This window comes from Mauremys mutica, chromosome 6 (assembly GCF_020497125.1).
Source record: "Mauremys mutica isolate MM-2020 ecotype Southern chromosome 6, ASM2049712v1, whole genome shotgun sequence".
In the NCBI taxonomy this organism is placed as follows: domain Eukaryota; kingdom Metazoa; phylum Chordata; order Testudines; family Geoemydidae; genus Mauremys; species Mauremys mutica.
The window spans coordinates 81,936,492-81,950,279 of NC_059077.1; the positions used below are offsets into that span (position 1 = coordinate 81,936,492).

A 13,788-nucleotide genomic window follows, 5' to 3' on the forward strand; every position below is an offset into this window, starting at 1 on the left:
TAGAAAAGGATGGAGATTGTCTGTGCTTGGTGTCTACTTGTAAGGTTTTCTTTTTCTTTTTTTTTCTTTTTTTTTTAAATTTGAGCACAATCCTGTCAGCTTTCTGAGTCCTTGATAAAAATGCATAGTTCACATTTTACAAAAATATCTGGTCACTTTTTATTCCCCCATGCAATAAATTCAAAATTGGTTGATATTTGAAATATCAGACTTGATGCACATGAATCATCCTCACCCAGGAGTGTGTCCTTGAATAGATTTGGAAAAGATAGTAATAAAGTTAGAAGCAATTAAACAAGTCATGTATGAGCATGCTCAGTGGCCTTCTGATAAGGCTTTTAAACTAATGGAAGTTCATCACTTCTGAACATGTTCTTCCTGACTAGGGGCACAGTCAAGGACAGGCTATTGCCTAAGACAGTTTTATGAGTGACTCTCTAAATGTTTGATTTAAAAAACACACGAACAAACCAAAAACACCACTGGAAACCACCTTAAAAATTACTTTAACATCAGAGATGAGGAAAAAATGGGCACTGTACAAGAATGTGAATAGACGCAAAACAACGGTATTAAAAAATCCTGGATCTGTGACTTTTTTAGGATCCCTCCACAGTTTTTGATGTATTTGTCTTCCCTCTGCAAATTCTAAACTATTGTTATTGATTTTTAGTTATGTTTTTATCTCCTTCTGTTGCTAAGATACAGACATAAAGATCTACTATTAACACAGCTGTGCAGACAAACAACATCCATCTGTTTATTTCAGTTTTTAAGAGTGCCCCAGGTGCTCATGCAAAAATTAAAATGACAAGCGCATAAACAATTACTGCAACTGCCCAAGCCTCCTACAAATACACAGTCATTTGCCTGCTAATTAAAAGGACCTTAGCAAAAATTCCCCCAGACAAAACTTTGTTAACTTGTAATTCAGGGTGCTTAATGCCATTCAGAACAAGGCGTTACACACACAATTACAAACTATGGAAACCCCAAACTAAGGTTACATATGCAATTATGAAGGTAGCTTTAAGTCACATTTTTTTTCTCTCTCACACATATACATACCCTACCCTCTCCGCATCCAGATACACCTTAATTCGGGAGTGTTTTGTTACTGCACCAAATAACTACTAAGCGTACAACCATATCTGGATTAGAGATTTACCCACATTAAAATATTTTGCTACTAGCCACTGATATAGCTGCATTGGGGCAGGTCTGAATTCAAATTGGCAAGCAGGGCTCATTGAAATTTGGGAGAGGGAAGTTCATGTGGTTTTTTTAAACAAATTGTTTTCATTTCATTGAAAAGTTTCCCATTATTTTCCCTGTTTTTTACAGTGAAAACATTCAAAATGATCTGTTTCCAAATGAAACAGCAGTGGTAGTAAAAGTGAGCAGGAGCAAGATTTTTCCCCACCTCCATCTTTTCAAACCAAAACATTCCATAACTAGGGGAGAGGGGTTAGTTCTATATTTTCTCTGTTAAAAAAAATAAAAGGATAATGAACAGGGGCGGCTCCAGGCCCCAGCACACCAAGCGCATGCTTGGGGCGGCATGCCGCAGGGGGCACTCTGCCGGTCGCTGGGAGGGTGGCAGGTGGCTCCGGTGGACCTCCCGCAGGCGTGCGGGAGGTCCACCGGAGCTGCGGGACTGGCGACCGGCAGAGCGCCCCCTGCGGCGTGCCGCCGTGCTTGGGGCAGCGAAATGGCTAAAGCCGCCCCTGATAATGAAAAATTGATGTTGTCTTCCAAAACCTCTGTTATCCTTGGGGATGTTGCTATGGTGCGGGGTCCAGTAGAGGGAAAGTACAGTCTACCATGTTGTCTTTTTGCCCTGACCTCTGCAGGACAGTTTGGGGGTGAGGATAAACAATATAGATATTTAAATTATTCAATACCCTCCGCCCCCAAGCTGAACCGTTTCTTTCTAATAAGACACCAGAGTGTTCCCTGTTCTTTTTTACTTTATCAGAGCATATTTGTTTTTAACCAAAGTGATTCAGATAACTGGGGATCTATTGTTTAATATAAATTGTCAGCGTAGTGTATCTGAGACTTGTGATTAAATCTTACTGTTTTGCTTTCCCTTTCTTGATTGCCAAATTCTCCATTTTCATACAGGTCTGCCACTCTGATATGGGTTAACAGCAGCCTCCCGAAAGATTACACATCAGTGAAAGATGAATGGAAGAAATTATTCCAAAAAAAATTACAGGATGACTGCAGAAACGCTCATTGTAAAATACTACATTGTTCACTTTCTGTCTGCTCTTGTTGGTGATTTTGTTTCAGTTTCTTCTCTGTAATCCCTGGAAGAATGGCTGAGTGCTTTAGTTCATTGGGCAATATTCTGAAATCTAAAGAGGAATCCGGATCTCTCTGTTTGTTGAAGTTTATTTTCATTTACCTGATGGGTCTATAGTGTAACAGGAGAAAGAATAGTCGCAGCACCAAGTATGGTTACCATCACACTTCAGACAGATGGGTCTGTCATAAGTATATCAGTGGATAGAGCATTGAAGTGAGACTCAAGAAACCTGGTTTCTGTCTCCAACTCTGCCACTGGTCTGCTGGGTGACCTTGGGCAAGTCACTTCCCCACTCTGGGCCTCAGTTTTCCCATCTGTAAAACAGGAGTAATGAAGGTAATCTCCTTTGTAAAGCCCCCTGATATCTACTGATGAAAAGCACTATTTAAGAGCTAAGTATCATTATTTAGTATTATCTCCTCTTCCTATAAATTTCAATTAAATATCTTAGAATCACTAATATTAACTTATCTAGAATAAAGAGCACACAGAGTGAAACGTGTTACAATGATCTTGAAACAGTACAACAACCAGTTTTAAACAAGGATCAGGGCTTGGTATACAGAGACAAAAGCTTGCTTAGTACCATGGCAAACACACTATAAAATTCATGCCAAAGGTTAGTAATTTATTGATTGAAACACACAAAAGGAAAAGAATCAAAATAAGGTAAAGAGCATTGAAACTGAAATTGACTGTTTATGCAAAACAAACTTAATCATAACCTGTCAAAGTCCTGTATTGGAGACAGTGCATATTGGTTAATGTCTCTTATTTAGTCAGAAGGTCCTTCTTAGTAGGGAAGAAATGGTTAGCTTTGTTGTTTAACTTTGAATCAGGAATGATAGTTACTTTCCTGCTTTAGACAAAACAGGCAGAAACAGAAGGATAGGATAGGAAAGATGAGGGAAATATGGCTTTGCTGATGTTCTCAGGATACAGGGTGGCTAATCAGTTACAGATGGATGCTTTCATCCGGTAGGTTAGCTACGGTTAGGGACATCATCTGGTTGGTCCGGTCATGTCTCTCTCCTTTACAGGTCCTTTTTAGGCCAAGCAGAGCTGCATGGGCCATCTCATCTTACTATGCTGGTGCTGTGCATTGAAGTTGATTTCAGGATCAGTTGAAAAGCAGAGAGAGAGAGAGAAAGGATAGGGGGATGAGGCAGAGCAGAAAGGAGCACACAAGGGAGGGGAAGACAGAGTAGGATGTTACATATATCCAGTTGGGGTCCTTGCTGGTACATTAATGATTGTCAGGTGTCTCCACTCGAATATCAAGGTTGGGTGTCATGGCACCAATCCTTCCTTTGCAGCCACAGTGATGGTCAAAGGTTATTTTTCCCCAAGTCTCTTTTAAAGGCCCCATGTTGGACCACCAAAGCACTATTTCATTCTTATAGACCCCAAATCAGAATTCAACACATATATATTTTCTACTAATACATTATCAAACTATTAATTAAATGTTAACTTGTTAACTTGAGACCATGGGTGGAGACATTATGTAACCTTTTAACCATTGGCCACTGTGCTATCTTGTCTTGCTGCTAGACCTATCCGGGGGTGTGGAACTGCCTACCCCATCACTTTCCCCCACCCATGGAAAAATCCATATATTCCTTTGTAATCAATTGATTGTGTCTCTGAGCCTAATAAACAAGGTGACACTTCGTCAGCGCTGTACATAATAAACTCCTATGCTTGACTTCTACACGGTGTGGATTTATGTTCCTTCACTTCAAAAAGGCAATGGGTGGATGTGCATGAACCCCTGCATTCACACCCTAATCACTATTGTAATAATCTTTGTACAAGGTATGACTTGGAAGATACCATTTGAAAACTCAATTTGCTGGTCAGTATTGTCCTGATAAAATGTCTGTGGCAACACTGTATGTAAAGTTGTAAAATTCCCCTGTAAGATGTAACACATGTTCCAAAACCTACAGCCCTGGCCAAGCAGACATCAGCAGACTGATCAGCCCTAAACAAAACAATGTGTGCTTGCCTTAATTTGCATTAAACAGTAAACATCAAGCAGGAAAGGAAAACAAAGAAAGCTCAAACAGGTGAAAAAAGCCAGCAGGGAACATCTTTCCACCTACACTCATTGGCTCCTGGTACTCAGTTGGAAATGTTTTTCAAGAAGGGTCTGGAACTATTAAAAACAGTGGCAAACACCTCAAGACACCACCCCTTTCATTCTCTCCCTGTCCACCACATTTTCTGCACCTGAGAAGACAAAAGCAAAGAGTTTGGTCAGTAAATTTATTGGAAGTATGTGGTGAGAAATTGTGCTTGAATCTAATATAGTTTTTTAGGTTAGACACTAGTAAGTGTTATGTCTTTATTTTTCTTGTAACCATTTCTGACTTTTATGTCTCATTGCTTTTACTCGCTTAAACTCTATCTCTTTGTAGTTATTACACTTGTTTTATTGTTTTATCTAATCCAATGTGTTTACCCATTTAAGATAATAAACTGGTATATTATCCCCTTAAAGTAATAACAGACTTAATATATTTGTACACTCCAGGAGAGGGCTGGGCAGTACAGGGCATACATTTCTGAAGGAAAATCTAGGACTGGGGTTGTGTTGGGGTCACCTTGCAGTATAGCCAAGGCTGGTGAGATCCAGGGTATAATAGGCAGCCTGCAGTTACATGGACACTCAGGGCATGGCTTGCATGCTGGCAGGCTGTTTGCTATAGTAGCTCCCATCTTGGCTCCTCACAAAGTATTGGAAGGCACCCAGGGTTGCAGGACTGGGGTGTGGACTATGCCCCAATATGTCACTATGGACTAATCATTCTTTCATTATTTTGTCCATTAATTAGGCCCTATTTCTGACACACCAATTTTGGTTCTGTGATTTCTTATCCTTTACTCCTCTTGTTTTCCAGTCATAATCTTAATACAGTCCTTGAATGATATCACTAGACTCTTTCAGTCTACTGTCTCCTTACATCTCTTCTTAAACAGTTTTATATAACAGGTCATTATAAGAATGTATGAACTTTTATCCACTTTTTACCTGCTAGGCTAACAGCTGAAGTAGGTCTGATAGGCCTCAGTTATTACAACGCACTTTGTTAGTTCTAGTGAAAGGAGTAAAACATTTTTATCTGCTGATTTACTCCCCTTCTGAATTCTGTTGCTATTAACCCACATGACTGAAGGATGGTAGAATCTGAAAGAGAAACTGATATGAAAATATGTGTTTTGGTAGGTAAACCTCACCCTCTTGTGCAAGAATTTATCCTTTTTTACCCCCAAACATAAGTCAGAACTTGAGCTTGTAGAATGGTTAAAAAAATTGGTAATAAAAGCCCAGAGTTTAGCTATAATTAACAAGGACTATTCATAATTTGTGAAATGTGAAGTTTGCCAAGCGGACATTAACTCTTTTTATAACAGCATGTGCTTTGCATTCAAACTGTGTTTCCATACGCAGAGAAGCTCTTTTTTGTTTGTTTTTAATTTTTTGAAGAAGATGAGCTTGGAGAAATGCTTTGCCTTTTTTAAAAACCCAGTAAAATATTATTTTATTGATACCTGTTTTACCAGCCATCAGATTTTTTTTTAAATTCTTAATACATTGGCATTATTGGCAAAATATTGTAAGACTTTTTGATTGAGGGAAGGTAGTGAAATGTTTGACTTTTTTTCTTCTTTATGATCTGTAGATTTATTAAAAATAATTAGACCAAATAATTAGTGAAAAATTATAATGCCTTATCTTATTTACTTGTATTGGGGTAGTGCTGAGGGGCTCCAGTCATGGATCAAGACCTGGTATTAGACACTTCATAAACACGGAACAAAAAGATGGCCCCTGTCTCCACAAGCTTACAATCTGAGTATAAGATGAAAGACAATAGGTGGAGACATAACATGGTGGGGAGCACAAAGAAACCATGAGACAATAGTATTCAGCATGATAAGCAGCAGCTGTAACACATCAGCTGCCTAACCACTGTCATTGGTTGAGCAATTAAATACAAGAAAGAAATGCTGGTTAAAAGAAAATTGCAGAGGAACTGAGCTGGAGAATAGGTTCTCCTTAACTGAATCCATTCTTGACCGTACAAAAAATTCAGGCTCAACATCTGGGCTGAGGTTTCCAGCTGATTCTCATTTTGTAAGAACTAGTTCACGCATCTTATTATTACATTGGCATGTCTTCAGCCTCTTCAGTTAAAGAGAGACAGACAGTGATATAACAAGCAGTTCACAGAAAACTTATTGGACAGGCAAAGACAGTACTGTTTTTCCTTCCATTTATCTATTTCTTATGATCAAAGCTCATGCTTATTATAACACATACATAAATTAGGGCTAGGTTGTGCCTGGCCCAGCACAGGTGTATAAGAGATGAGAGAGAAGAAAGAAGTCTTTGCTTCCTGCTCCTTGAACTTCTGTGGGCTGAGTGAAATCCCAGTCCTTGTGCTCAGAGAAAGATGGCTCCAGCTAAGTTAGTGTTGTTCCAGTCTCCCCCAAGAGAATGGGGAAAGGAAGGAATCCTAATTTTGTCTCCCACTCTTCACTGGCCAATTGTCCTGATACCACCAGGGCAAGAGTAGAGTCCACACTGCAACTGCTCCAAGGGGATAGCAGTGCTCCTAAGTTCTGAGATGTATTGCGCCCATAATAGGCACATGCCTCTTGGAGGCCAGGATAGTGTCCCTCCACATTGTTCCTTACAGAAGGCTACAGAATGAAGCCAAATTCTAGCCATAAATAAACAATTAGTTCTTCAACAGTTTACAATAGCTGTTAAAAATATCCAGGGCTTCATGCTAATGAACTGGCATAATATAATTAAAAAAAACCCCAAGTTTTATTTTAGACTTTGTATGTTGTTTGTCTGTCTTATCTATTTAAAATGTAAGAGCAGGGACTGCCTCTTATGCTAGTTCTTGTTTGTACAATGCCTTGTACAATGGGATCCCGAAAATGACTGTAATACAAATGATAAATAATGCAGTTAGTATGCACAGTGCCATAGAGTCTTCCTCAATGACATTTAAAAGGAAAAAGCACTTGACTGTACTGTGCCAGACAACTCAAAGACCTCTGCCCAAGAGGGGCTGCAAAGCAAATATTAACCACAGAAAATAATAATAAGTAATAAAAGAAATAGCTGCTGGTAAAGAATGGCTCTAATCTCCATTAGGTGCCTGAGATAAAGAAGAAAGTTGGGCAACTCCTCTAAAACAGCACTTCTTACCTGGAAGGCGGGTCTCTTAGGGGAGGGAGAGGTGCTCTGATCTCTGTAAGGGGAGGTGTGAACACAGTCAGCAGCAAAGAGGGGTTAAAAAAAGAATTGATTTTTTTCTTTCCTGCTTAAACATTTTCACTGGAACCTCATCAGCTGTGGGACTGGGTATTGTCCACTGAATGCTCTGTTGCATCCAAACACTTCACAAATAGAAAAAGAACAATTCAGCCATCTCAAAAGGTGATATTTATTAAAAATAGCATTAGAAAACATATGGTCATTGATCAAATTAATCCAAACACAATAATGGGATTTATGAATTCTAGCTGTCTTTTCTGGTGTCTGCTTTTATAGGTACATTTTAATATGGGGGAACTATTCTTTTTTACATGACACTTTTGTATCTGAAATGTTTTAATCAAATATTTTGTGCCCATTCCAACCCTGCCTCCCACTCCCTTTTCCCTTTTCATGCTTTAGTAAGGTAATACATAATTAATCTAGAATAACATGCATGAAGGAATCATAGAATCATGCAAATCTAGGTCCGGAAGGGACCTCGGGGTCACTTTTTTCAGCCTCCTGCACTGAGGCAAGAACGGGTACACCTAGACCATCCCTGACAGATTTTTGTCTTACCTGCACTTTAATACCTCCAATGGCAATGCCTTGTAAGCCTATTCCAGTGCTTCATTATCCTTATAGTTAGAAAGTTTTTCCTAATAACCCCCCTAAATCTCCCTTGCTGCAGATTAAGCCCATTACTTCTTGTCCTACCTTCAGTGGATATAAAGAACAATTGATCACTGTCCTTATAACAGCCCTTCACATATTTGAAGAGTGTTATCAGATGTCCCCTCAGTCTTCTTTTCTCAAGACTAAACAGGGTATTTTATTAACTTTCCTCATAGGTCAGATTTTCTGAACTTTTTATCACCGCTGTTGTTCTCCAGTTAGTCCACATCTTTCATAAAGTCTGACACCCCAAACTGGACACTATGCATGCTGAGAACTCACCAGTGCTGAGTAAGGCATGACAATTATCTTGTATATGACACTCCTGTTAATATAGCCCAGAATATTAGCCTTTTTCACGGCTGCATCACATTGTTGGCTCGTATTTCAATTTATCATCCCCTATAGCCTCAGATCTTTTTCTGCAGTACTACTGCATAGCTAGTTAATCCCAATTCTGTCATTGTGCATTTGCTTTTTCCTTCCTAAGTATAGCGCTTTGAAGTTGTCTTAATAGAATTTCATTTCTTGATTTCAGACAAATTCCCCAATTTATCAAGGTCCTTCTCAATTCTGATTATGTCTCTAAAATGCTTGCAACTCCTCCAAGTTTAGTGTCATCTGCAAATTTTCTAAGAATATTCTCTACCCCGTTATCCAAGTTATTAATGGAAATATTGACTAGTACTGAACCCAGGACAGATCACTGGGAGACCCCACTAGTTCTCCCCACATTCAAGAGCAAACCATTGACAACTATTCACGGAGTAAGTTTTTGTTTTAACCAGCGCACCTCCTCTGATGCAGTAGTCTGCCCCCTTACAGTGGTGCGTAGTGGTCAGCCTCCCCCCTACAGGTGGCCTTGCTCTTTACGATTTTGAAAGGTCTATTATATGTAAAAGGACCTAGGAGATATTGAGTGAGAGGCAGTGGTCCTGAGAATAAGTGGTGCTTGGGAGGAAATCTCATCACTGTATCTTTAAGGGCTTGGGGTCAGGAGCCTTGAAGAGAAGGCAGGAAAAGGCTCCCCTCTCACCCAGCCAATTGGGAATGAGCTGGGAGAAGGGGACCAGCATAAATGCTGCCTCTTCCTGTATAGCAGGGCAGCTGCTAGCTAGAGAAAGATGATCTATTGAAAACTAGTTGAAGAAAAAGGGGCCAACAGAAGGAGAAAGTGGCTAATCTCCTACAGATGGTTAAATTATAACCTTCCTGCACAGCTAGGGACTCCTGATTTAGAGGTAAGAATTGCCTTAAGTATTCACCTCTAGGTGGTAATTTGTTTCAGAATAACAGAGAGGCTGCAAGGTAACACAAAAGGGACTGGGCCCAGAGAGTGGGTTTATTTATTTGGGGATTTTGTTTGGGCTTGTTACCTAAAATGGGGTTGAAATTAAAGTACTCAGCCATGTGAACCCTGTGAGAGCTAAAAAAACACTGGGAGGAGGAAACTGATGCAGGCTCCATGGATCTTGAAAGGTGCATTGGGGAAGGGGAGTGTTGATCATTGTGGAAGTGGAGATATATTTACAGGTTTTGCATCTGTTGTTCTGGTAGACTGGTGTTATCAGGATACATCAATTCCAAGTCTGTAAGGAGCTTGTTTCTGAGGAGGAGAATTTCTCAACATAACCAATACTTGAGTGAGTTGCACAAAATCTGGGTAAAAAGAGGTTTTAAAAATGGAATAGTAGTTTTGTGTGGTTTTAAAAAAACAGTAAAAATTAATAAAAGCAAAAAATGAAGGGTAGGTGTTAACAGCAGTGTTCTTTTCTAACCTGGTTTGAGTATCTAACATGAGAAACAACTGAGTCCTAAGTGACTTAGTAAAATGACTGTGAAAAAAGAACCAGCTGCCCCTGTGCATGGGCCGAATACTGCACTTGATGACAGCATGCGGCTCTCTTTAAAGTCACATGTCAGAAGGAAGAATTGAGTGCTCTGGGTATAAAATACTCATTTCAATGGGGATATTTTTTGTAATTTCTTCCTGTAGACTCATTGTGTGTGTGTGATTGATTTTCCCCCCTCCCCCCAAAAAAGGAAGAAGCCTGAAATAAATCAATAATATTTTCTGCCCTTTAGGCTTTTGAAACACCAATGTCTAAGAAACCCTACATGTTATATAACTCCATGGTTTAACAACTTAAAGCAATTACATCTAGTTGGCATGTTAATATGCCCACAAAGGGAGCAGCTGCTCCTATGTAGGGAATATCAAAAGTGTGGGGGGGAGACTGAACTTGTGGCATGGTTTTGTTTTGTTTATGGCAAGGTCTGATTAATCAAACCTATTGTCAACAATGAATATTCTTTACTGGCAGAAGGTGGGAATGGAACGAGAACTTTGGCTCCAAACAAACAATTTGGTATAATAAGACTATATATAAGCAGAGGTGAAACTTTAATAGGTTTTTAAAAACACTCTTGAAAACATTGCAGAAGAATATAGAATCTCAGCTGGCCCTCAGTAAATCTGTATAAGTTAGTTGATTTAATTCACATTAGCAAATGATCTGGCCCAGGAATTATAAATCAACTCTTTTTGGTCAACAGCATAGCATAAAATCTGCAATAATTGCTACCAAGACTATACTTGTCCTTTGCGTTAGTGTGTATTTCTCAGTTTTCTCACAAGATGGTAGGATTACTTCTGGTTTTTTTTGTTTCTTTTCTTTTATGATCTCCCAGATGCAAATGTGAACAGAACACATGACATGACTCAGATTTAAGCTTGTGATTATTCTGATCTTCAGCAAGGAAACAGCTTTATTTTCTCAAGCAGCAATCTTCAGCAGCAATGAGTGGGGCCTGTTGGAGCAAAAACCATTTTTTAAACATCAAAATCACTTCTAAAAACAAGAATTCATAGGTTTAATGTGCAAATCTCTTCCTCCAGCACTGCTATCCAGCTGCTATCTCTAAAATAATCCTCAGTTGTTAAAATTGGCAGTGACTCAAAATAATGCTCAGGGAAACAAATTTCTAATATAGCAAAACTCAAAGCACAATCACTTTGCACAAAGATGTTTACACTTAAATAAGAATTTTCATGATACAGACGAGTAACAAATTATACTTGTAAAAAGTCTCATCAGGGTCCTAATTCAAAACCCATTAGGTCCAGTGGAAAGACTCTAAGGATATGCCTATCCTGAAATAAAAGATCTGTAGCATGGTCATGGCTGGCTCAGATCAGCTGACATGGGCTTGCAGGGCTATAAAACTACAATTTAGATGTTCCAGCTTGGATTCTGAGACCTCACAGGGTGTCGGATCCTGGGTTCCAGCCCAAGTCTGGGCACGTACCATGCAATTTCTAGCCCTTGAGCCTCAGCGGACCTTGGCTCTGAGCCTCAGTATCAGACTCTGGCCCTGTATTAGGATCTCTTTCTGAATCGACCCACAGGTAGGGTGTGTGTGTGTGTGTGTGTGTGTGTGTAAAATATGAGGGGAATTTTTTGTACCTAAAATGTTATCAGCACACTTAAACATTAATTCTTGTCTGTCTACTCTTAGCTCTAATGGGAATCTTTTATGTTTTCCTTTAGAAAAATATATCTCTAGAGAGGATGGGGTAGGAGGGAAAGACAGATAACTTGTTTTAGTACAAGCTCTCAGTAAACAGCTGTTTACATTGCTTTGTTAAATATCAGGCTTAGACTATGAGAAGGGGCAGAGGGAATTTATAAAGAAATCCTATTTTAAATTACTAATTGAACATTTCATATTTTGACTCCAAACTTTGTTCTTCAGAATAGCACTTGCCAGTGCCCTCCTCGGCTCTAATTTCTATATGTTTCCAACTAAGCTGAGTTTGTGGTGCTGTCTTGTTTGTGGTGTTTTCAAAAAACAAAGCCCAAACTTGAACTAGTTACAGCTCAGCTGTGGAGAATTCCCCTTAAGTGTTCAAAACAACTTTGCATGTTAGGATTTGGCAAACTTGCATCCAGCCCATGAGAACCAAGCGTATAGGTTTGATTTGCAAATACTTTGTCTAACTGAACCCAGTTGGATTTATGCATCTCATTCTATTCTATTCCTCTACTTACTTTAATCCAGAATAAATTCTAGGAACATGAAAATCACCATACCAGCTCAGACTGGTTTCCTGGTCCACTATCCTGTCCCTACACTTACAGTATCTAATAACTTACAGAAAAGTCCTATCACTCTTTATAATAGACAATCTTGTAATAACCTGCTCCTAGCAGTTTCACCATAACCCCTGTCAGTTAGTAATTGACTTGTATCTAAAAGTTTGAAGACATACATATCCGTTGTATATTTTTAGCCTATTTGTTGTATTACAGATGTTCATCAGTATATGCTTAGTTCCAAAATGGACTTTTTGTCATACAGAAAGTGGTCACAGATAAAATACAATTTAGACAGTGGGTTGTGGGTTTTTTTTCTTTGTGTTTAAAAGAAAGGAGTGGGGGGGAAAGGGAAATCAATAGAACAAGATGAGAAAAGCAGGTGATATTTCCTACTGTGGGATAAAACTTGGATAAGCATAGAAATCTTGATAGGATTTTCCTATGACTCAATCAATTGTGCACTCTGTCTCTCAATGATACAATTGCTGATTTAGGCTGTAAGCATGATCTTGCGATTTCATACTGTTCAACTTCTACTTTGCCTCTAACTTTTTTTGTAGAATATCTTTGTTCTGTTTGAATACATCTCTCTAGAAATAAGAGAACATGTGCTTATGCTTAAACTTTTTTTAAAAAAAAATCTTTTAGTTTTAATTCAATTAAGACTCTTTACTTACCTGAGTTTATTTTTTACCTAGAATAGTCATGAGGCTCCAGTAAATTTCATGTGCAATGTAATGAACTACTTCTCAGTGTGTCAATGTTTTTTCCAAAGGAAAGAATGGATTGTACATCCCACTTTCCATCCTTCATCTCTGATTAACAAATAGTCAATTACTGAGCAATTTAGTCAGCGGACAAATTTTATAAGTCAAAATATTCCTTGCACCATCATCAAAACACCATATATTAAGACCCACCAGTTCTGAGTGGTAAAGAACAGATAACTATCTTGGACCACACTTTCAAAAGAAGAAACCTTCTACTGTGGGTGTTGTTTGAACCTGCAACAGCATTGCTTATGCAAATTTTACATGTACACATCTGTATACTTGTGCCTCTAAATACCAGGTTGCACGCAGAAATCAGGGATAAGGTATATGCTCTGACTTACATTTGCCCTTTGTTTTGTAGGTACCGAAATGCAGATGGGAATGTGGGGGTATGGTTTTTCCCCAATAACACTTTTTTTTTTCTGGAAAAGTTGGGTGTCAACCATTTTGAAATGTTACCTCCTTGTTTACAACAGACTGACAAGATGGGTTGGGGATACCATGAAAAGCAGTTAAATATCAAGGCCCTAACATTGAAATAGCCTTCAAAATGCATTCACAGGAAAACTTCTTCTAATGGCATTTTTGTAATGATTCTCAAATACAACTGTTAGGTCTGAATGAAAATATAGCAGGCAAAAC

The 13,788-nt window shown here is 38.8% G+C and overlaps 2 long non-coding RNA genes across 3 annotated transcripts in view; both read left to right on the forward strand.

Annotated features, from left to right (window-relative positions):
- Positions 1 to 2,197, forward strand: part of LOC123372317 — a 146,702-nt gene extending 144,505 nt beyond the window's left edge. Inside the window, exon 4 of the long non-coding RNA XR_006580210.1 lies at positions 2,128 to 2,197. This is a non-coding gene — a long non-coding RNA (uncharacterized LOC123372317). The remainder of the gene's footprint in view (positions 1 to 2,127) is intronic.
- Positions 2,198 to 9,390: 7,193 nt separating this feature from the next.
- LOC123373114 overlaps positions 9,391 to 13,788 on the forward strand; it is a 38,264-nt gene continuing 33,866 nt past the window's right edge. The window contains exon 1 of one of the 2 annotated variants that reach the window (XR_006580565.1): positions 9,391 to 9,514. This is a non-coding gene — a long non-coding RNA (uncharacterized LOC123373114). The remainder of the gene's footprint in view (positions 9,515 to 13,788) is intronic. The other variant, XR_006580564.1, reaches the window with a different exon arrangement.